General features: G+C 46.8%; 1 protein-coding gene and 1 pseudogene across 17 annotated transcripts in view; one reads left to right on the forward strand and one right to left on the reverse strand.

The window, feature by feature from the left end:
* The window catches only part of sox6 (SRY-box transcription factor 6), a 720,990-nt gene that overhangs the window by 441,460 nt on the left and 254,510 nt on the right, over positions 1–25,020 (forward strand). The gene's annotated exons all lie outside the window — the stretch shown is intronic.
* On the reverse strand, positions 18,319–18,427 carry LOC137377385 (U2 spliceosomal RNA; annotated as a pseudogene).

Here is a 25,020-nt window from a genome sequence, read left to right on the forward strand (position 1 = left end):
AATTATCCAAAAAACATCAGGGGATAGGAACATAGGAGCAGTAGTAGGCCATTCAGCCCATCAAGCCTGCTCTGCCATTCAATACGATCATGGCTGATCATCCACTTCAATGCCTTTTTCCTACACGATCCTCATATCCCCTTATGTCATTTGTATTTAGAAATCTGTCAATCACTATTTTAAACATACTCAATGACTGAGCTTCCACAGCCCTCTGGGATAGAGAATTGGGATAGCACTGGTGAAGTAGTTCAAAGGTGAACTTATGTCTTGGAACTACAAGTATATGTTTAGTACAAAGCTTTTTCCCTGAGCTTTAGTATAGAAGCTGAGGGAGAATAAAGCCACAAAGTATCTCATAGTGAAGTAACTAGAAATAGAACTTCTAATGTTTGAAGTTGTCAGCTGTTTTGAGGAATAATACCATACTAACATTGGACCAATCATGCACAGGAATCCAAAATAGTTTTTCAAGAGCAGTGACCTTCCTGAATTCATTCATTTAAAAAAACAAAATGTTTTTGACCTTTTCCTTTATAAATTTAAATTTAGTCCACTGACACCAGAATGATAATCAACTGGGGGAACAGTCCAAGAGATGTGTTTATTAAAAGGTTTTAATTAGACTGGAATATAGCTGTTAGCAATATTGAATGAGCTTTGAATAGGGGTTTGTCATAATTCCCAGGCCTGTTGGAGCCTTTGTGAGCAATGGCACTTTGCATAGCTGTTAGTGGGAGTTGTTTACTTTGGAGGAAAGAGGCTGTGGTAGTGGAAGATAACCTGAGCTCATTCTCCCTCTAGAACTGCCCAAGGTTCGTTTTCTGTGGCAGCACCACTGTGGGAAGGAGCATCCCCGGGCAGCTTGCCAGCAAGACAGCGTTAGTACCCTGCTGTCTCAACTGATAGCAGAATTCTTCCTGATGTGCTGTGCAGGGAGAGAGAAAGAGAGTTAGGCAACAAGCAATAAAACACACTCAGCTTCTGTAAGCGAACAACCTGTTCAGCACAACATTTTATTTGCTTGTCAGGAGTATTTAACAGGGATCCTCATGTAAAGTGCAGAATGTGACTGTATGTGATGTGGATTGTATAGGTAGAGTGCAATGAAAAGAAAACATTGCTCATCTAATCAGAAACCAGTTTTTGAAAATTGAATACTAAAAGTGAGTGGGATACATCTTGACTTTGTGCAATAGTGTAAAATGGGTGAGAGCAAGTCGACAGCCTATTTTACACAGAATGAAACCATCTGGCCCATTGGGTCTGTGCAATTATTTTTTTCTATTATTTTATTCAATTATTTTATTTTATTTAATGAAAATAAAAACCTATAAAGGTTTTTATTGTAACGGATGCCTTTAAAAGTATATATGCATACATGTATCAAAGTAAAAGTCAATCACTGTATGGACAGGAATTTAAGTGCTTTATGACTTGAACTACAGTTCTGAACTAAACAGTGGCAAATAATTGATTAGAATACCAATGCAGTTGCACTATAAAGAGATATTATTCCATTCAGTCACAAACTGCAAATAGAACTCCACATTTTCCTGTTCAATAGTGTAGGAAATGCATTTAGAGAGCAGACTTTTCAGTGTCATTTTGCTTCTTTGATCTTTGCTGTCTGTAAATGATCCATTGTGTCTGCAGCTTTCAAAGCACAAGCTTTTTTTCTAATGGGAAACATAGGTTGAAGGGCCAGGCCCCAGAGGGGAGAATACCACCATGGTTGAAAAGTATAGGACCGAAGGTGATGTAAATCAAGAAATTGTGGAAAAATGATATCAAGCTTGAGTTTTAAAAACTGTGGATTGCAGAACAAAGGGAAGACTGAATTGTTTTTCCATCAGCATTATTTGTTAATGTTGTCACCCAGCATTGAATTTTAGTGTGTTGAATGAAAACGATCCAGAGGTCTAGACTGTCATGATGGGTAATATCCCCTGAAATAAATGTGAGTTGTGGTTTATGGCACAGTGTTTGACAATGGGTCAGGGAGGTCAAGGTTAACCTCATGGGTCAATAGCATGTCAGCACCTCAGAGGATATATCTTTTATGGTGTGAGATGGAAATTTCATACTCAACTTTGTTTTAATGGTCTCTCAGATAATTTTATTGCCAACCTCATTTAAGCTGTCTAGGGCTAGGAATACCATACTGGTGACAATTAGGGTGCTTGATTTTTTAAAATTGCAGCCTTTTATAAAAATGTTGTCACTATCAGAGAAGTTTACAACTAGCATGTTATTGAAATTTACAGCACAGAAGGAAGCCACTTGGCCCCATCCTGCCTGTGCTTGTTCTTTACTGCAGCAAAGGGGTAATTGATTTAGAAAGTTGATCTCTTTAGGTTTCTCCCATACTTAACTCTATGAAGACGACGGGCGGGATTTTAACTCAGTCAAAACCCATTCACTTACAGAGTTGAAATTGGGCCCATTAATATGTATTCAGTTGTGAGATGAATAGCAGTAATTTTGTCTCTTCCAGCTACATTTAAGGAGTTGTTTTCTTAACGGTTGAAGTCCCTCCGTGTGAACCATTCCCTGACTGAGAAGGTTTGTGACGTATCTGGTCTTCGATCTGCCATGATTGAGCTGGTGATGAAAATACAGAGAAGCAGCTCAGTTTGGCTCTTCACCCAGTTCCTGCCTTCCCTGCCCATCCCACTGCACATCAGTTCCTGACCCTGATGATCCATCTGAAATTGAGATATCACTGTATGCTGAACATGCAAGGAGGAATGGTAAACTGACTTTGGTCACAGTTGCACAATGCACCAATGCAATGTACCACCTGGCCACCTTATTCTATGGAGAACTTTCTATGCATTCTGGAAGTTTTGTTCCTAAGATGTGGAAGTAATTCAGCCCTTTTATTAGTTGAGGATCAAGCAGAATATGTTTTATATTGAAAAATAAATTCTTCCTATGTGTATACCTTCCCCCCCAATTATTCCCTTTTATCCCTTTGCTGTGAATCAACCCCAGCTGAGGTTGAAATGCTGTTGTGCTCAATTTGGTACCGTCACTCAATGAGAATGATGCAGTATAGATTTTCTCTTTATTTTGAGTTAGAAATTTCGGAAAATAAGTGTCAGTAAAACTGCAAGCAATACCACCAGACTTTGGCATCTGTGAACCCTACTAGGTTAGGACAAAACAAGGATCTTCCTAATGTCTGCCTTCTTCATTCCTGCTTTTGTTTTTGGTTAGAAATATCCGAGTGGGAACAAAGCATAAGGGAACCACAGAAGGCAAACTGGGAACAGGCCTTTATATGATGTAGTAAATTGTACTGTCACACAGCCATGTGCAACATGAGATTTTTTTTTAGTAAGTTCAATTTATTTCAACCAAAATAACATTAGCTTAAGAATTTTCTTTAAATATTTGCACAACACCTAGAGTTCCAGTGCTTAGTATGAATTTAATTCAAACAGCTAACTTTTTCTCATTCTCTTTTTCCAGTTTGAAGAACTAATGTTATCAGTGTTTAAAATTATACCTGTTGATCTCTTGTGGTATTGCTCACAGATAAGATTACTTAACATAATTTAAAAATATTAAACAGAATACTATATTTCTATACTTACTCCCTAATGATTTATACTTTGTTTACTCTTTATAACATTTTTTTTTATAATTGGTAGAAAAATTAGTGGGGAGATGAGGAAAGATTTTCTCACCCAGAGGGTGGTGGGGGTCTGGAACTCACTGACTGAAAGGGTAGTTGAGGCAGAGACCTCAACTCATTGAAAAGGAGTCTGGATATGCACCTGAAGCGCCGTAATCTGCAGGGCTAAGGATCAAATGTTGGCAGGTGGGATTAGAAGGGGTGGATCATGTTTTGGCCGGCACAGACACGATGGGCCAAGTGGCCTCTTTCTGTGCCTTAAACCTTCTATGATTCTTTTCTTTGTTTTCTAATATTTGGCTTTCAACCACCAATTTAGTTTTACATTCTGATTACATGTACGTTGATGGGCATATAGCTTTATCTTGCCATCACCTTTCTCAAGCAGTCCGCTGCCTCTTTGTTGTCAGACTGCTTGATCGTTATCTAGTCGTGGATGAATTGCAATTTTCTTCGGTTAAACACTGACAAAACCAAAGCCATCATCTTCAGTCTGTACCTTTGCCCACCAATTCCCCACTCCCTAGCCAATGAATCAGTTTGAAACAGACTGTTCCCATCATCAGTGCCCTATTCAACTGATTTGAGCTTCTGACCCCATATGCTCTTCATCACTAAGACCATCTACTTATACCTCCATAACATTACCTCCCTCTGTCCCTGCCTCAGCCCCTCTGCAGATGAAAACCTCATTCATACCTATGTCACCTTCAAACTCAACTAATCTAACATTTTTCTGGGTGGTCTCCTATCATCAGCAGCCTGTTCCCTGCACTAATTCCTAATCACCCAAAACCCCTGTCTTCGATAACCTACATTGGCTTCCCTCCAATTTACAATTCTCGTCTTCATGTTTAAATTCCTTCATGTGCTTTCCCTTCCATATCTCTGTCACCTTCTCTAGCCCTACAAACTTCACAGAACTCCAACTCTGGCTTTTTGGCCATGCGAGTTCAGCCTTACAATACAATTATGCTGCTTGCCCATGCAACGTGATAAAGGCTCAGCACTGTAGTGGCCCATGGGCAATTGAGAGTGTGGTTGTTTGGTTTAGGATGTTGGGCCTCAGATGAGAGGATTGGGCTGTGAATTATTGAGAGAGTAACCACAAAGTTGAGAATGTTAATAATGCTGGTGGCTGCCTTGAACATACATGGAGAAGGAGAGGGAATTGCTGGAGTAGTTACAAAGTGGAATGGATATGCTTATGTTCTGTTTTTCTTAATTGCTAATTTTGTATGTATTTGATATTTCATTTTAATACTATATAGTGGCGGGTGAGTACTTAGAATCATAGAAAGTTTAGGGCACAGAGGGAGGCCACTTGGCCCGTCGTGTCTGTGCCAGCTGAAAAACGATCCACCTATTCTAATCCCACCTTCCAGCATTTGGTCCGTAGCCCTGCAGTTTACGGCACTTGAGGTGCATGTCCTGACTCCTTTTGAATGAGTTGAGGGCCTCTGCCTCAACTACCCATTCAGGCAGTGAGTTCCAGACCATCACCACCCTTTGGGTGAAAAAGTTTTTCCTCATCTCCCCTCTAATTTTTCTACCAATCACTTTGAATCTATGCCTCCTTGTCACTGACCTCTCTGTTAAGGTGAATAGGCCCTTCACCTCCACTGTATCCAGGCCCCTCAAAATTTTGTACATTTCAAACAGATCTCCCCTCAGCTTTCTCTGTTCCATGGAGAACAACCCCAGCCTATTCAATCTTTCCTCATAGCTGCATTTTTCCAGTCCTGGCAACATCCTCGTAAATCTCCTCTGTACCTTCTCTAGTGCAATTACATCCTTGCACCTCAGGAATTTTTTTGCTGCAGTATTATTGGGCAGAATCTCTCCTTTACTGAAATATGATTGGTGAGAAAGGCTCTGATTGGTGAATAATTAAAGTAGAAAGTAACCAATTAGAAAAGGAGAAAATACAGACCTTTAACCAGTGAGGGAGAAGAAAATTAACACTGACCAAATTCAATGGTCATGGTGTAAATGACAGACCCAACATAAACAATTTTTAAAAATTATTGTATCTTTCATTATAATGTTTCACTTTGTGGAATGCCTGAGGCAATGAGCTCATTGTCAAGCAATTAACAGATTAAGCATGATTGATTTAACTTGTTAGTCCTTATACATTGGCTTACAGTTAACCACAACACTACAAATAGAGAAGCTACTGCTAGGGAGTTCAAGTTACTGTATGAACAAATTAACACACACATTCAGAATATTTTAGTGTGTACATTGCAGAATATTGAAAAGACAATTAGAATTCCCATCTTTTTCTCCTCAGAATTTCTCCCTTCTCTCCTGAAGGGACTTTCTGTTGCTGGGGGATGTTTCAATGAGATCCGATAACCCACTGTTACTTTTGCCAAATTGGTTATTGTTTATATGTGAACCCAGACAATCATCATCAGCAAACTATTCAACCATGCAGTTATTTGATCTCAACTGGGGTAGCAAAAGTGGCATTATCATTCGGAACAGGAGTAGATTATTCAGCTTCTTGAATGTTGGAGTTCAGACAGAAAATTGGTGAAAAAAAGTATCAGAAAAGAAACATAGAACAAAAAATGTGGGGGAAACAAGAATAGAAACTTTATAGATTAAAAAAAAACTTACATCCAACCTGTATTGCTCCTGTTTGATTTGATCTGTTTGATTTGATCTGTTTCTATCATGTTCCTTCTGCTTTTGTTTCTGTCTGAATTTACATGTCTCTATTTCTTGTGCTTTTATGTTGTTTATTGCTGTCTTTGTTTTTTGGTCTATTTTGACCTTTCCCCTCCTGAAGGCTCTAACTCCTTTACTGGAACATCATTCAACAGCACCTTTATCATACCTCAAGCAAGTGATCAGTATTGATGTGTGAGGTTTTTCAGTCTCATGTCTCATCCATAGGACAGATCCACTGACATTGCAGCTTTCCCTTAATACTGTAGCTCAGTCCTAACCTGGATAATGTGCTCAAACATGGAGTTCGTCAGGAACCCAGAGCCTCTGACTCAGAGGTAAGCATGCCATCTGTGACGAGTTGGAGGAGAGAAAGGAATTTATGGGTCCTTAAAATTCTCCCCACACCATACCTCCCCCCGCCGAGTTTTTCCAGAGTGTATTGGTAGGCACTGGTGCCACTGTACTTACCCATGTCCATACTTATGCACTTTGCAGTATAATTTATATAAAGGTCAGGGGCAGAACATTGGTTGATTTCAAGCATCTAATATCAATTACTGTCACCTTTGGTGAGATCACTCAACACAAGCCAGGGATCAAACCTGGAACATTCTGTACGAATCAGTTCCACGGTGAGTAGTGCACTAACTAGCAGTGCCACCAGAGAAAGTTTTATACAAATGAATTTAGGTAGAGATTGAACAAGTGAAGGCTCAATGGAAGCTGTGGGTCCACAGCCATCATCCATCACACAGTGAGTTCCAGAGTATCAGTCATGCAGGCATGGATAGACACTGAGTACAGGCTAAGTGCTTTCCCACGAGGGAGCTGGGAAAACCCATTGCTCTGTCATGTCTCTTTACAACCAGTTATACAACAGCATTGTTAAAAAACCAATGAGGTAAGTTACTTGCTCATTTACCTTCTTGGCAGGTGTGTGGTTAAGGTGCTAGGCCCAGGAAGTACCTGATGCTAAAGGACAAAGTAAATCTGAAAGTACAGCGTTATCAGAAAAATTTGCAGCAGACCTATAATCGTACTGCCAAATCCAAACCATAGACATGTACTTACATGCCAGAAATCTCTGGCAACAATTACAATCAGAAATCAAGTCAACCCTACATTATACCTGAGCAGCTGCTGGCTCCTAGTTATAGAGCAACACTGGTGAAGGTCTGGGAGTTGTGCTGTTAATTTGGCTAGGCTACATGACGTGCAGAGAGGCAGGAGAACTAATCTCCTGTCTATGTTCATACAATATGTTTTTAAAAATTCTCTTCCTCTGACAATTATTAGTCTAAAAGTGAGGGTTAGATGCCGCAATTAAAGGATGAAGACTCTCTCTTTCGGTTGTAGTATAGCTGAAGGTTTCTTTGCCGGAGACACACAACAGTCAGGCTAACAGTGTGTTTTCATACCTGACTGTTTGTCAATCGAGAAGAATGCTGAATCAGGAGATGGTATCTCACATACAAAACCACAAAGCAAAAAAAGACACAATCTGGAAGTGCTACAAGCCACGAAGCTAGAAGCAAACTAAAGGAAGGTGTGCACAGTTTAGCCTCTTATTTTAAATGCTGCTATACCTTCTCCCCCAGGGTAAGACACTGGGTTTTGACATTAAAATCAAAAACAAAAAAAATCACAACTAAAAGATCTCAGCACTGGGATAGTTGCCACAGATTTAATTATTAACTAACCCTGGATATTGGTCAAACAGAAGAGCAGTCAATGTTCATATATAAAATAAATGGAAAAAATTTCCTTTGTGCGGTATTTGTAGCAAACTCAAATGCTTTTTTTCCCCAAAATATACTTTATTTATAAAAATCTGTAAAAAATACATTACAAAACAGTTCCAAAAAGCACCAAGTCAAACAATACAAAGAGTGCAAAGGAGATCAGTTTCCTTCAATACAGGAGTGACTTGCCTCACAACCCTTCCATTTCATTTTACAGGCCATGTACATTTTACAGCAAACAAATATTTTCCGGATACAGGTCGAGGGGTTTCCCATGGATCCAGCCCCGCAGTTCACCTTGGTGGGGGGACCTCACGCAGTGGTCTTTCCCCATCGAGCCCTTGCCGTGGCTGCCCCAAGCTTTAGTGCGGTCTCAGCACGTAGTCCTGGACCTTGGAATGTGCCAGTCTGCAACATTCAGTCGTGGACAACTCTTTGCGCTGGAAGACCAGCATGTTTTGGGCAGACCAAAGAGCATCATTCACCAAATTGATAGTCCTCCAGCAGCAGTTGATGTTTATCTCGGTGTGCGTCCCTGGGAACAGCCCATAGAGCACAGACTCCTGTGTTACAGAGGTGCTTGGGAAGAACAAAAACCACTGCATCTCTTTCACACCTGAAATGCAAATTTTTTTATTTTTTTTATTTCCAAAATATACTTTATTCATAAACATCTGTAAAAATTACATTGCCAGACAGTTTCCAAACAGCACCAAAAAATACAAACATTGCAAGGGAGATCAGTTTCCTTCAATACTGTCATGAGTTTCTTCCCAACCCTTCCTTTTCACAATTGTCATGTCAATTACAGTTTTACCTTTACAGCAATTGAGAATATTAACGATACAGTTCGAGGGGTTTCCCATGGATCCAGCCCCTCAGGCAAGCTTGGTGGGGGAACCTTACACTGTGGTCTTTCCCCATTGAGCCTTTGCTGCGGCTGCCCCAAGCTTTAGTGCGTCCCTCAGCACGTAGTCCTGGACCTTGGAATGTGCCAGTCTGCAACATTCGGTGGTGGACAACTCTTTGCGCTGGAAGACCAGCAAGTTTCGGGCAGACCAAAGGGCGTCTTTCACCGAATTGATAGTCCTCCAGCAGCAGTTGATGTTTATCTCGGTGTGCATCCCTGGGAACAGCCCGTAGAGCACAGACTCCTGTGTTACAGAGCTGCTTGGGATGAACCTTGACAAAAACCACTGCATCTCTTTCCACACCTGCTTTGCAAAGGCACATTCCAGGAGGAGGTGGGCGACCGTCTCTTCCCCACCACAGCCAACGCGGGGGCACTGTGCGGAGGGGACGAGACTTCGGGTGTACATGAAGGATCTGACGGGGAGGGCCCTTCTCACCACCAGCCAAGCTACGTCTTGGTGCTTGTTTGAAAGTTCTGGTGATGAGGCATTCCGCCAAATGACTTTGACGGTCTGCTCGGGGAACCATCCGACATGATCCACCGTTTCCTTTTCCCGTAGGGCCTTGGGGATATTCCGTGCAGACCACTGCCTGATGGACCGGTGGTCAAAGGTGTTTTCCCGCAGAAACTGCTCCACGAAGGATAGGTGGTACGGCACCGCCCAACTGCACGGAGCGTTCCGCGGCAATGTGACCAGGCCCATCCTTCGCAACACCGGGGACAGATAGAACCTCAGCACGTAGTGACACTTGGAGTTTGCGTACTGGGGATCTACACACAGCTTGATGCAGCCGCACACGAAGGTGGTCATCAGGATGAGGGCCGCGTTGGGTACACTTTTCCCGCCCTTGTCCAGAGATTTGAACATCGTGTCCCTCCGGACCCGGTCCATTTTAGATCCCCAGACGAAGCGGAAAATGGCTCGGGTGACTGCCACGGCGCAGGAGTGGGGTATGGGCCAGACCTGCGCCACGTAGAGCAACAACGTGAGCGCCTCGCACCTGATGACCAGGTTCTTACCCACAATGGAGAGAGATCGCTGCCCCCACATGCCCAACTTTTGTCGTACCTTGGCTACTCGCTCCTCCCATGTTTTGGTGCTCGCCCCGGCCCTTCCGAATCATATCCCCAGCACCTTCAGGTAGTCTGACCTGACGGTGAAGGGGACAAAGGATCGGTCAGCCCAGTTGCCAAAGAACATGGCCTCGCTCTTGCCGTGGTTAACCTTGGCTCCCGAGGCCAGTTCGAACTGGTCGCAGATGCTCATCAGTCTGCGCACGGACAGCGGATCCGAGCAGAAAACGGCGACGTCATCCATGTACAGGGAGGTTTTGACCTGAGTGCCTCCGCTGCCTGGGATTGTCACCCCTCTTATGCTCGCATCCTTCCTAATAGACTCAGCAAAGGGTTCAATACAGCAAACAAACAAGACCGGGGACAGAGGGCAGCCCTGTCTGACTCCAGATTTGATCGGGAAACTTTCCGATTCCCACCCGTTGATTGAGACTGCGCTACTGATGTTTGTGTAGAGCAGTTGGATCCAATTGCAGATTCCCTCCCCAAACCCCATTTTGGAAAGCACGTCCATCATGTAGGTGTGCGATATCCTGTCAAAAGCCTTCTCCTGGTCCAGGCTGATGAGGCAGGTGTCCACCCTCCTGTCCCGTACGTAGGCGATCGTATCCCTGAGTAGCGCGAGACTATCAGAGATCTTCCTGCCGGGTACAGTACAGGTCTGATCGGGGTGAATCACCAACTCCAGAGCAGACTTGACTCGACTGGCTATGACTTTGGACAGAATCTTGTAATCAACATTAAGCAGTGAGATGGGCCGCCAATTTCTGATTTCTGCCCTCTCCCCCTTCTGCTTGTAAATGAGGGTGATGATGCCTTTTCTCATGGACTCTGACATGCTGCCGGCCAGGAGCATACTCTCGTATACTTCCAGCAAGTCCGGGCCGACCCAGTCCCACAGGGCCGAGTACAACTCGACCGGTAAGCCGTCGCTCCCGGGGGTTTTACTCGTCTCGAAAGACTCGACGGCCTTTGTCAGCTCGTCCAGAGTTAGCGGCTTGTCCAGTCCCTCCCTCCTGCTGTCATCTAAGACCTCTGTGATAGATGACAGGAAGGACTGGGAGGCTCTGCTGTCTGTGGGCTTCGCGTCATGCAGCCCAGCATAAAAGGATTTGCTGATCCTTAGTATGTCGGACTGCGAAGACGTTACCGAGCCATCTTCTTCCTTCAGGCTGCTGATAACAGAGCTCTCTCTGTGTACCTTTTGGAAGAAGTAACGCGAGCACGTCTCATCCTGCTCGATGGAGCGGACTCTGGACCGGAAGATGATCTTGGAGGCCTCCTTGGCAAAGAGCGAGGCCTGCTGGCTCTTCACCTCTTGCAGGTCCTCCTTGACCTCGACCCCCATTGACTGCAACCGGAGTAGATTTTGCATAATTTTCTGGAGTCGGGACAGTTCCCTCTGTCTCTCTCTCGCCTTCTGAACACCTTTGTGGATGAAGAACCTCTTGATGTTCTCCTTAATCGCTTCCCACCAGTGAACTGGAGACTCAAAGAGGGGTTTCACGGTCCTCCAACCTTTGTAATCCCTTTTGAGTTCCTCAACGTTCTCTGGGGTCAGCAGTGTCGCATTGAGCTTCCACGTCCCTCTGCCAACCCGCTGGTCGTCCTGTAAGTGACAGTCGGCCAGTAAGAGGCAGTGGTCGGAGAAGAACACCGGCTTGACGTCGGTGGATCCGACCGTGACAGCACGGGACACAAACAGGAAGTCAATCCTGGAACGGGCAGACCCGTCCGATCTTGACCATGTGTATCTGCGCTGCGCTCCATCTGCAGGTTTGCTGAAGACGTCGTGCAGTTTGGCATCCTTAACTGTTTCTATTAGGAATCTGGACGTAGCGTCCAGTTTGCTGTCGTCACTGCCGGATCGTCCAGCCGCATCGATGATGCAGTTGAAGTCACCGCCTAGGATGACCGGCCTGGACGTCGCCAGCAGCAGTGGGAGCTGCTGGAAGACGGTCAGCCGCTCGCTGCGTTGTACCGGGGCGTACACGTTGATCAACCGGAGCGGAGCGTTGTTGTACATCACGTCTGCTACGAGGAGGCGGCCGCCCACCACCTCCTTAACTTCGGAGATGGTGAAGTTACCTCCCCGCAGCAGAATACCCAGGCCGGAGGAACGGCAATCATTACCCCCGGACCAGATCGATGGCCCGTGGGACCACCATCGCGACCACTGCCTGTAGGTGCTGAGGTGTGGTATTCCACACTCCTGCAGAAACAGTAGGTCAGCTTTGACCTTGGCAAGGTAATCCAAGGTTGAAACACATCGCGTAGTAGATTTAATGCTACGCACATTAATGGAAGCAATTCTTACACCCATTTTTTACTAAAAATTAGTTGTTGCTTCCCATACCATTTGTCCTCGCTAGTCCCAGTCCTTCGGGATGTTCCGGCATACCCATCGTGTGCGCAAGCAGTTTCACGTTGGTTGGGCTCAGAAACCCCTCCTGATTTTTCATGCAGGGTTTGTGCCGCTCGGGTGACATCGGAGGGGTCTTGTAGGCAGAGAGGATTGGGTTGTCCTCAGCTGCTTCCATCTGTTCCTCCTCGAAAACATCACAGCTCCCGGTCTCCCGGAGCTCAGGTGCGCCAGACGTGTCTTTGCTGCCGCTGTCCCGGAGCTGAGATGCGTTGGCCACGTCGTTACGTGTGGGGCATTGGGGTTGGGGCACGCCGGGTCCATCACAGCTTCCAGTGCCCGGGGGCTGGGATGCTTTATCATCCATCTCGGAGTTCTGCCGCCTCTTTTGAAGGGGCTGTCGTTCCAGCATTTCCCCGTCCAGTGAAGAGGAGTTGTTGCAGTCTGATTCAGAAGAGAGCCTCCTCTTGCCACTGGTTTGGGTGGTGGCTTTGGGATGTTTTTTCTTTGTGGTTTTCCTCTGGACCACTTGCCACTGACCTGTTTGTCCATCTGCTGCCTCCTCCTCCATTGATTCTGTCTGTGGAGGAGGGGTTTCCGGGCGCTGGGTAGGTGCTGGGTCGTTGGTTTCAGCTGCCTCCCCATCCTTCTCAGGTTGAAGTTCCTGAAATGCAAATTTTTTTTTTTTTATTTCCAAAATATACTTTATTCATAAAAATCTGTAAAAATTACATTGCCAAACAGTTTCCAAACAGCACGAAAAAATACAAACATTGCAAGGGAGATCAGTTTCCTTCAATACTATCATGAGTTTCTTCCCAACCCTTCCGTTTCTCAATTGTCATGTCAATTACAGTTTTACATTTACAGCAATTCAGAATATTAACGATACAGTTCGAGGGGTTTCCCATGGATCCAGCCCCTCTGTCCAGCTTGGTGGGGGAACCTTACACTGTGGTCTTTCCCCATTGAGCCTTTGCTGCGGCTGCCCCAAGCTTTAGTGCGTCCCTCAGCACGTAGTCCTGGACCTTGGAATGTGCCAGTCTGCAACATTCGGTGGTGGACAACTCTTTGCGCTGGAAGACCAGCAAGTTTCGGGCAGACCAAAGGGCGTCTTTCACCGAATTGATAGTCCTCCAGCAGCAGTTGATGTTTGTCTCGGTGTGCGTCCCTGGGAACAGCCCGTAGAGCACAGACTCCTGTGTTACAGAGCTGCTTGGGATGAACCTTGACAAAAACCACTGCATCTCTTTCCACACCTGCTTTGCAAAGGCACATTCCAGGAGGAGGTGGGCGACCGTCTCTTCCCCACCACAGCCAACGCGGGGGCACTGTGCGGAGGGTGCGAGACTTCGGGTGTGCATGAAGGATCTGACGGGGAGGGCCCTTCTCACCACCAGCCAAGCTACGTCTTGGTGCTTGTTTGAAAGTTCTGGTGATGAGGCATTCCGCCAAATGACTTTGACGGTCTGCTCGGGGAACCATCCGACAGGATCCACCGTTTCCTTTTCCCGTAGGGCCTTGAGGACATTCCGTGCAGACCACTGCCTGATGGACCGGTGGTCAAAGGTGTTTTTCCGCAGAAACTGCTCCACGAAGGATAGGTGGTACGGCGCCGCCCAACTGCACGGAGCGTTCCGCGGCAATGTGACCAGGCCCATCCTTCGCAACACCGGGGACAGATAGAACCTCAGCACGTAGTGACACTTGGAGTTTGCGTACTGGGGATCTACACATAGCTTGATGCAGCCGCACACGAAGGTGGTCATCAGGATGAGGGCCACGTTGGGTACATTTTTCCCGCCCATGTCCAGAGATTTGAACATCGTGTCCCTCCGGACCCGGTCCATTTTAGATCCCCAGACGAAGCGGAAAATGGCTCGGGTGACTGCCACGGCGCAGGAGTGGGGTATGGGCCAGACCTGCGCCACGTAGAGCAACAACGTGAGAGCCTCGCACCTGATGACCAGGTTCTTACCCACAATGGAGAGAGATCGCTGCCCCCACATGCCCAACTTTTGTCGTACCTTGGCTACTCGCTCCTCCCATGTTTTGGTGCACGCCCCGGCCCTTCCAAACCATATCCCCAGCACCTTCAGGTAATCTGACCTGACGGTGAAGGGGACAAAGGATCGGTCAGCCCAGTTCCCAAAGAACATGGCCTCGCTCTTGCCGTGGTTAACTTTGGCTCCCGAGGCCAGTTCGAACTGGTCGCAGATGCTCATCAGTCTGCGCACGGACAGCGGATCCGAGCAGAAGACGGCGACGTCATCCATGTACAGGGAGGTTTTGACCTGAGTGCCTCCGCTGCCTGGGATTGTCACCCCTCTTATGCTCGCATCCTTCCTAATAGACTCAGCAAAGGGTTCAATACAGCAAAGAAACAAGACCGGGGACAGAGGACAGCCCTGTCTGACTCCAGATTTGATCGGGAAACTTTCAGATTCCCACCCGTTGATTGACACTGCGCTACTGATGTTTGTGTAGAGCAGTTGGATCCAATTGCAGATTCCCTCCCCAAACCCCATTTTGGAAAGCACGTCCATCATGTAGGTGTGCGATATCCTGTCAAAAGCCTTCTCCTGGTCCAGGCTGATGAGGCAGGTGTCCACCCTCCTGTCCCGTACGTAGGCGATCGTATCCCTGAGTAGCGCGAGGCTATCAGAGATCTTCCTGCCGGGTACAGTACAGGTCTGATCGGGGTGAATCACCAGCTCCAGAGCAGACTTGACTCGACTGGCTATGACTTTGGACAGAATCTTGTAATCAACATTAAGCAGTGAGATGGGCCGCCAATTTCTGATTTCTACCCTCTCCCCCTTCTGCTTGTAAATGAGGGTGATGATGCCTTTTCTCATGGTCTCTGACATGCTGCCGGCCAGGAGCATACTCTCGTATACTTCCAGCAGGTCCGGGCCGACCCAGTCCCACAGGGCCGAGTACAACTCGACCGGTAAGCCGTCGCTCCCGGGGGTTTTACTCGTCTCGAAAGACTCGACGGCCTTTGTCAGCTCGTCCAGAGTTAGCGGCTTGTCCAGTCTCTCCCTCCTGCTGTCATCTAGGACCTCTGTGATAGATGACAGGAAGGACTGGGAGGCTCTGCTGTCTGTGGGCTTCGCGTCATACAGCCCAGCATAAAAGGATTTGCTGATCCTTAGTATGTCGGACTGCGAAGACGTTACCGAGCCATCTTCTTCCTTCAGGCTGCTGATAACAGAGCTCTCTCTGTGTACCTTTTGGAAGAAGTAACGCGAGCACGTCTCATCCTGCTCGATGGAGCGGACTCTGGACCGGAAGATGATCTTGGAGGCCTCCTTGGCAAAGAGCGAGGCCTGCTGGCTCTTCACCTCTTGGAGGTCCTCCTTGACCTCGATCCCCATTGACTGCAACCGGAGTAGATTTTGCATAATTTTCTGGAGTCGGGACAGTTCCCTCTGTCTCTCTCTCGCCTTCTGAACACCTTTGTGGATGAAGAACCTCTTGATGTTCTCCTTGATCGCTTCCCACCAGTGAACTGGAGACTCAAAGAGGGGTTTCACGGTCCTCCAACCTTTGTAATCCCTTTTGAGTTCCTCAACGTTCTCTGGGGTCAGCAGTGTCGCATTGAGCTTCCACGTCCCTCTGCCAACCCGCTGGTCGTCCTGTAAGTGACAGTTGGCCAGTAAGAGGCAGTGGTCGGAGAAGAACACCGGCTTGACGTCGGTGGATCCGACCGTGACAGCACGGGACACAAACAGGAAGTCAATCCTGGAACGGGCAGACCCGTCCGATCTTGACCATGTGTATCTGCGCTGCGCTCCGTCTGCAGGTTTGCTGAAGACGTCGTGCAGTTTGGCATCCTTAACTGTTTCTACTAGGAATCTGGACGTAGCGTCCAGTTTGCTGTCGTCACTGCCGGATCGTCCAGCCGCATCGATGATGCAGTTGAAGTCACCGCCTAGGATGACCGGCCTGGACGTCGCCAGCAGCCGTGGGAGCTGCTGGAAGACGGTCAGCCGCTCGCTGCGTTGTACCGGGGCGTACACGTTGATCAACCGGAGCGGAGCGTTGTTGTACATCACGTCTGCTACGAGGAGGCGGCCGCCCACCACCTCCTTAACTTCGGAGATGGTGAAGTTACCTCCCCGCAGCAGAATACCCAGGCCGGAGGAACGGCAGTCATTACCCCCCGACCAGATCGATGGCCCGTGGGACCACCATCGCGACCACTGCCTGTAGGTGCTGAGGTGTGGTATTCCACACTCCTGCAGAAACAGTAGGTCAGCTTTGACCTTGGCAAGGTAATCCAAGGTTGAAACACATCGCGTAGTAGATTTAATGCTACGCACATTAATGGAAGCAATTCTTACACCCATTTTTTACTAAAAATTAGTTGTTGCTTCCCATACCATTTGTCCTCGCTAGTCCCAGTCCTTCCCCTTCGGGATGTTCCTGCATACCCATCGTATGCGCAAGCAGTTTCACGTTGGTTGGGCTCAGAAACCCCTCCTGATTTTTCATGCAGGGTTTGTGCCGCTCGGGTGACATCGGGGGGGTCTTGTAGGCAGAGAGGATTGGGTTGTCCTCAGCTGCTTCCATCTGTTCCTCCTCGAAAACATCACAGCTCCCGGTTTCCCGGAGCTCAGGTGCGCCAGACGTGTCTTTGCTCCCGGTGTCCCGGAGCTGAGATGCGTTGGCCACGTCGTTACGTGTGGGGAATTGGGGTTGGGGCACGCCGGGCCCATCACAGCTTCCAGTGCCCGGGGGCTGGGATGCTTTATCATCCATCTCGGAGTTCTGCCGCCTCTTTTGAAGGGGCTGTCGTTCCAGCATTTCCCCGTCCAGTGAAGAGGAGTTGTTGCAGTCTGATTCAGAAGAGAGCCTCCTCTTGCCACTGGTTTGGGTGGTGGCTTTGGGATGTTTTTTCTTTGTGGTTTTCCTCTGGACCACTTGCCACTGACCTGTTTGTCCATCTGCTGCCTCCTCCTCCATTGATTCTGTCTGTGTAGGAGGGGTTTCCGGGCGCTGGGTAGGTGCTGGGTCATTGATTTCAGCTGCCTCCCCTTCCTTTTCAGGTTGAAGTTCCTCACTGCGAAGAAGGTTGCTGGTCTCCTTTCGAACAGCGGACGCCTTCGTAGAACCTTCTCCCGGCCTTTCCTTGGACCTTGCCGCCTGAGCATAGCTGAGGCAACGTTTGGGGCAGGTCTTGTAGAGATGGCTTGCCGCACCGCACAAGTTGCAACACTTAGTCTGCTTACAGTCCTTGGTCTGATGGCCTTCCTCCTTGCAGTTCTTGCAAACAACCGTGCTGCAGTTGGCTGCCATGTGACCAGATTTGCCACAGGTGCGGCAAACTCTGGGCTGCCCAGCGTAGACCAAAAAGCCTCGACTTCCCCCGATAGCGAAGCTGGAGGGAGGGTGGATGATGGCTCCACTGGGATCTACCTTCAAGGTCACCTTGACCTGCCGCTTGCTGGTCCAGATCCCAAAGGGGTCCTTGACATCAGTGCTGCTGCCGGCCACCTCGACGTACCTGGCGAGAAAGGTGAGTACATCCACCACCGGAACATGGGGGTTGTAGAGGTGAATCGTCACCACCCGGTCCCGTTGTGACGGAAGCGTGAAGAGCGGCTCCGCTGTGAGGATCGACAGTGGCGCCCGGTCCCCTTTCTCCTTGAACGCCTTCAGGAACTTGATGCATCCCGCCACGTTCCGGAACGTCACGTCGAAGTATCCACTGCTGGGGAAATCCTGCAGGCAGAAAACGTCCGTCGCTTGAAATCCGCAGCAATCGAAGAGAATTTTCTTGATGAAGAAGGTGCGATCGACTGGTGCATCTCCTTCCTTGTCCTTCACGACCACCCGAACGGTGTTGCGCACTCCCTGGCCCGAAGCTCGAAAATTGGTTATAGCCATTTTACTCAAAGCTTCCCCAGGATCAAAAGGCAATGATCATGGTCTCTTCTCAATCAAATAAGCACTGATAAGAACAGATACTACACTTGATCTTAGCCAAAAGGCCGAGAAGCAAATTTTATTTTATGCAAATTTTATTTTAACACTATCACCAGAAATAGTGATAGCGACCATAAGAGACCCTCTGCTCACATCTACCCACCCCCCCCCACAACCACCGTACGCATATATTGATTTTATGCTATTGCACAAAAAATGATAAATAATGACAAATAGATCATTAGAAATAACCACCAAAACAACAGTTAATATAACTGACAGATAAAGGGGATAGGAATGGGAAATTGATCAATTATTGTCGATTTAGTTATGCAGATGAGAAGTACTGGAGGGCAGGACACCTCAAATCCCATTGGAGTTCCAGCATGTGGCATTTTTAGATACACTATGATGGTGATGATAGCAGGGGATTGATGTACAGAAGAGTCTTCAGGAGAGCAGATTTGAGGATTAATGGAGAATCTGAACCACTCGGTTGTCAGTGGGGGTTTTAGTGTCTCTAACTATCTTCCAATTCAGCACAAGGGCACTCGGTGCCACTTTATTGCTTCATTTAAGCCATCATGTTGCTAGTGTTAGACTTCAGATCCAGCCCTCTTCTAATTTTGTTTTGAAGTAAGTTTCAAGAAGTCCCTTCCTGCACCAATATTCTCCTCACTTTTCCTGAAGGTGCTGACTCTTACCTCACCACAGGCAGCAGCAACCTTCCTGCTCTCGTCCAAGTGGCTTTCAGGAATGGAACTTCCTGATGAGTAGCAGGAGGCTGCTTGACAATGGAGGGCATCACATCTGATCGGAATCTTGTCCTCATCCTTACACATGCACTTTTCAACATATCTCACTGGAGAGCATTCAGGAGCAGAAGGCTGGGCTGAATATGTTTTTCCCTTTCTAAGCCAGGCATCCAAAAGATGTTGCAATGAATGCCTTCATTTGTAACTAGTTGCAAGAATAAATTGTACTACAGTGTTAGGACACCAATCAATAATTTAGAATTTGATAGTTTGGAGCCACCACCCCCTTCATTTTATTGCTGATAAATATTTGGCCGAGTATAATTTTCTGTAGTAACGCACTGGTGAACATGTTTGCATAAATTTCTGTGTATGCTACTTTAATGCAGCTTTTAACCCATTTCAAATAAATGTAACCCACTTCAAATAAATGGGTTTAGGACCACATTAAAATAGCACATAATGCACGTCATGCAAATGCATTAACCAATGAAAGCCTTAAATTTGCAGGTGCGATTTAGAGTGATACTGTCTTAGAGAACATTCAGCAACAACAGCTATTACAGTGACCTTGGAAGCATTGCCATTAAACAAGCTGTTTCTCTTCAATTTGACATTTTCTTTCGCTTGTTAAACCTTGCCTTCATAAGAAGGTTCTGGCTGTTTTGTTCAAGTGAAATTGGTTTTATGTTTCTCCCCCCCCACCCCAGTTCTCTGTTAGATGGCAGGAAGAAGGGAAGGGGAGAGGAAAGGTTGCCCTCATTTACAATTATTGTGTATTGTTTGAAGCTTGACAAGCATTTTCATGGCACACCTTCTCCATACAACCAGTCGACTTAAGTGGTCAGCCTGAACGCATTGCACTCTAGGCATGCCAGCTATTTCACTGCTTGCCATGCATCATAATGAAGCACAATTGCAGCATTTATAAAATCTTAATTTACTGGGTATGGGGTAGCAGCATATGGAAACCTTGACAATAGCCAACTGATGCTGCAACAAAGAAATTCCAGTGTTCATTTCTGTTTTTAAAAAAAAAAGTCATTGAAATTAGTCATAATGGTTCAGCTGTCCTGACTAAAAGGGAGATAAGATAATACAGCTCTTTGTGATGTTTTACACTCAATTCTTTTATCTTTATTATTCACTTGGGACTCTTCAAAGAGGAACGAATGCTTATTTTATAAACGATGTGCTTTCGACTCAGATTGAAACTAGGTGAAAACTAAGACCAGCAGTGTGTGTGTGCGTGCGCGCGTGCGTGTTGGGGGGCAGTGGTTGAGGGGGGGAGGAAATAGGATACTATTGCCACTAGTCACAAAGAGGCTTTTATCTTGGCAGACCTTCGATTTGTTGACTTTTGCTGCCCTTCATAGATGCTACTTCTGGCATTTGAAAATAGACTGAATCAAAAACAAAGTAGCAGCAAAGCAAATGCTAAGCGCTGACCAGGCTCCCTCTGAAGTGGAGACATCACAACCAATCAGATGTGTCGATTAGACACTGCTGTCTGTTATACTAGTATTACTGGGTCACCTCTGGCCAGCAGAGAGATTAAATGCACCCCAGTCATACTGGCATTGTTAGCTTTCTGTTAAAGAGAGAACCTCATATGGTGCCAAGAAATGACCAGAGTGGAAATAAATAAGCAGCTGTTTAAAGGAATATTTATATTTACTAATACTTGCCAGCTTCTCTATCTGATGGAAGCTAAAATGGTCATCTTTAATACTCAGAGGGAACAAGTCCTGAGTATTGTTTATTTGAATATTTACCCCCAATTGGGGCTTTATCAATCTCTTACCTCGTATCATTTAGTCAGGGAAAGTCACTGAAGATATTTTGTGATTTTTATTTATTGGTTTTAATTGTGGTGAAGTGCAATAATGGTAAGCGATGGATTTTTTCCCCCTATTCTTCACTGTTTACACCCAGCAGCAGCAACAGATAATCCCAGGTTAGGTACAGCACAGTTAGAATCAAAGTAAAGGTAATTGTGACCATTAACCTCCAATCTTCGAGGAGACCTCCTTTTTTATCATTGTGGCATTTCTACTTCCTATTTAAGGTAGGCATCCTTTTGGGCACACTCAATGGACAGAATTTTAACTGCCAAGGTGGGGTGGGTGCAAGTTTGGATGTGCGCAATGCGTTAAATTCCCCCAAAATGCCAGCGTGTCGGAAACCTGACATGATCCCACTCGCAGTTCTGATGAAAGCTCAAAGACCTGAAATGTTAACTCTGCTTCTTTCTCAACAGTGCTGCCAGCCCTGCTGAGTATTTCCAGCACTTTCTGTTTTTATTTTATGATCCCACTTGCTTCTGGTTTTTACCAGGGCGTGTTTGGAGGGGTGCAGGGAACGCCCATGAAGCTGTTGGGTCTGCAATTTAAATATGTAAAGTGTCAATTAAGTGAAACTGCACAGCTGCTTCCCTGCCCACGTGAAAGGCTTGTGTTCACAGGAATTGTTCTGAGAGCATGCTTTCACTGCTTTACAGGTGATTTCCAACTTTTTGGAAGTCATTTCACCTACCTTGAACTTTGCCCACTTTGATCTGCACTTCCCTGATGTCAGCCTTTACTGCAGCATGGGAGCAGCTCATGCAGCTATACCATGGATGTCTGATGAGGAACAAGAGGAGCAACAATACCAACACCAACAGCAGCAGGAGCATCAGCAACAGCAACTGACTTCTCCACAGCCACATGTCACTCCACAGGACAGAGGGGGTAGACACAGAGCTCCAGCTCGAAGGAGGCGAGAACCCCAACCCAGGGTCTACGGGCAGAGAATCAGCTCTCAATATGTGTGAACACCAGTGCCTCAGGAGGCTTAGGCTTTCACAGCAACTCATTGCTGACACTTGTAGACTCCTGGACAAGACTCCCTTCCAAGAGGGCCAGGTGGGCATCTGCTGCCATTGGCTATCAAGGTCACCACAGGCCTGAATTTCTTCACTTCCAGCTCCTCCCAGGGATCTTCAGCTGGACATTTGCAGGATTTCACAATCTGCTGCCCTCAAATGTATCTCCTAGGTGACTGATGCCATGTTTGCCAGGGCTACCAATTATGTCCATTTTGATACTGATGAAGCCAGTCAGACACAGAGTGCTCTCACATTTGCTGCTGTGGCTGGATTCCTGCAGGTCCAGGGAGTCACAGACTGCACACATGTGGCAATCAAGGCACTCTCAGATCATCCAAGAGCATTAATCAATTGGAAGGGATTTCACTCCTTCAGTGTTCACATGGTATGTGACTGGAACGTTTTCATTCATCCTGCGACACTCACTTCTCTCACAGATCTTTGGACCTCTGAACAGTACAAGTGGGTGCTTTCTTGGAGACAAGGGCTCTCCTCTGAGGATCTGGCTGATGATACCTGTGAGAAGCCCGACCACTGAGGCAGAGGAAAGCTATAACTGGAGCTACATGAGCACAAAAGCGATCATTGAGCAAGCTATTGTGTTGCTTAAGATACGATTCAGGTCCCTGGACAGATCTGAGGGAGCCCTTCAGTATGCATCAGCAAGGGTGTCCAGAATAGCAGTGGTCTGCTGTACCTTGCACAACACTTCATGGCAGAGAGGAATGGAGCTGCAAGAGGAGGAAGGTACCGAGTGCTTCAGATCCTCGAACAAGGATAAGGAGGAGCTGATGAGGCCAGTGTGCCTGCAACCACTCACCTAGCTGCCAGAGAAGCCTGTAATGGACTCATACAGGCACACGTCAGATAACATGAGTGTGTGAAGCACCTCAATACTAATGCCATTGCTGTCCATCCATCATCCCCAACACAAATCATTCCCATAGTCATCATTGCACTCATAGTAGAGACGAACTCCTCCCATTTCTGTCCAGGGGTGCGCAGTGCCCCGGAAAATGCTGACAGAACCTGTCCTGCAGAACTGTCCTCTTTGTGGATGACCCCCAAGGTTCAGTATCTGCATCCAGCTGAGCAGAGCTTGGAGTGTCCTGTGCCCTCCGATAGGAACTCACCACTCCTTTCCCTGTCTCCAGCACTTGTTCTTGCTCACATGAGGTGTGTGCCTCACTATGTGACAGCCTAGCTATCTCCATTGGAGTTCCCACCAAGGTGTGTGATTTTGTGCTGGTAGAGGGTATGTATGTATGAGTCCTGTGACGCTGCTTCCTCAGAGAATGCGCCCTCCTCTGAGGACTCCTCGGCCTCCTCCCACTCTCACTCCAGTTCCTGCATCATACGTGAAGGACCAGTAGGAGATGAAAGATATGAACTAGAACTGATGTGGAGAAAGGGTTCAAAGTCAACATTGTGTAGATATTCACATTTCAGTTCGTGGTGACAACAATTTAGCATTAGTGACTGTTATGGCCACCTCCTCCACAGCGGTCAGGGTGGCTATGACTTGAGCGCCACCCCCAGTTCCCTGCCTCCCCATGGAATTGTGCGCTCTCTTCTCCTGCAAGGAGAGAAAGCAGAGAGTTATGAGTGCCAGAAATGGATTGTTTAGAGAGGACAGAAGGACAACATTTGTGGAGGGTGACTGTGAGGATGAACGTGAGATGGTAATAAGATGAAGGTGAGTGTCAGTGGTGGCTGCTGAGATGGGAATGCGAGGAGGTGCCTCAAGAAAGAGGAATGAGTGGAGTTGCAAGGTGTGTTGTTCTGAGGAGTGCTGTGCAGGAGAATGCTGGGTAGGTCAGAGTAAAGGGGGAGGGGTGGCACCTGAAAGCTGAGCACCACACATCTTTCCTGCTCCAATGAGGTAATTGAACCTCTTGTAGCACTGTATCCATGTTCTGGGGACCACACTCCTGCTACTGACTGCTTCAGTGACTCCAGCAATGCCTGCTTGTTTTGTGAGGCTGGCCTCTTCCTCTCACCTGTAGAAAACATCACTTCCCTGGAGGCCCTCACAGCCTCTAGCATCACCTCCAGGGAAGAGTCAGAGAACTGGGGATTGGGAGGGGAGTGATGGTGGCGATGTGGCGGCAGCTTTCTCACATCTTGCTTCCAAGGATTCATCTTTCCTGAAGCCTACAGAACTAATGTAGGAGGCATCAGTTGATCTCTGTCAGGGTCCCTTTACATAGAAATCCTCCATTGAGAGGTGTGGAGGTCGTCATCGTGCCCGCACTCTGTGATTGGTCTGGAAACCTGGAAGTGGGATGCTAATGCTGTGGCTGAGTTAAAGATCCATGGCAAAGCCTGCTGCTGCAACAATCAGGTTCCCGACCCGCTGCCAGCCCCACCATTGCAAGTAGGTTGGCTTCATTAAAATTCTGTCCAATGAGTCCACTGAAACAATATTTTTTTCCTTCAAAGAAGTTTTAAAGGCTGTAGGATCCTGAATTACCCAACAGAGCAAGTTACTAATGTCAATTGGTGCTGTTGAGCAGGAAGTTCAGACTGTAAGTGGAAGGAACACTAGTTTCCCCCACAAAGGAAGGCAAAATCAAAGAGCAAATCAAATATAGGGAGCAGCATTAAATTCCAGTTCCAGCAACATCTCATAGTCAAGTGAGAAGAAGACTTAGTCACACGGAGCAGTAACTCTGCCAAGGGTCATAGGAGACAGGGAAGTGAATCATGACTTACCTCAGGATCATAATATGAATGTCATTGTCACAGGGGAGCAATACTGAGGAATTCACAATTTCATCCTATTGCAATGTCAGCAGATTTGCATCATAATAATAATTACCTATGCCAACATTTAGCCTATTTTATGACTCACTATATTTCATACTTCAATTAATTGGCATGGTCCATCCTTGTACTTCTCTTACGATCAGAGCAGGATAGATTAAATCTCTGGGCAGCAAGCAATGCACTGTGCACTTTCACTGGCCATGACATATAGTTAGCATCTTGCAACCTGGTCAAGGACTGCTGAAACTTGGAGAATTAAAGCAGGTGACTTTCAGTG

The sequence above is a fragment of the Heterodontus francisci genome, chromosome 14 (assembly GCF_036365525.1).
Source record: "Heterodontus francisci isolate sHetFra1 chromosome 14, sHetFra1.hap1, whole genome shotgun sequence".
Lineage (NCBI taxonomy): Eukaryota > Metazoa > Chordata > Chondrichthyes > Heterodontiformes > Heterodontidae > Heterodontus > Heterodontus francisci.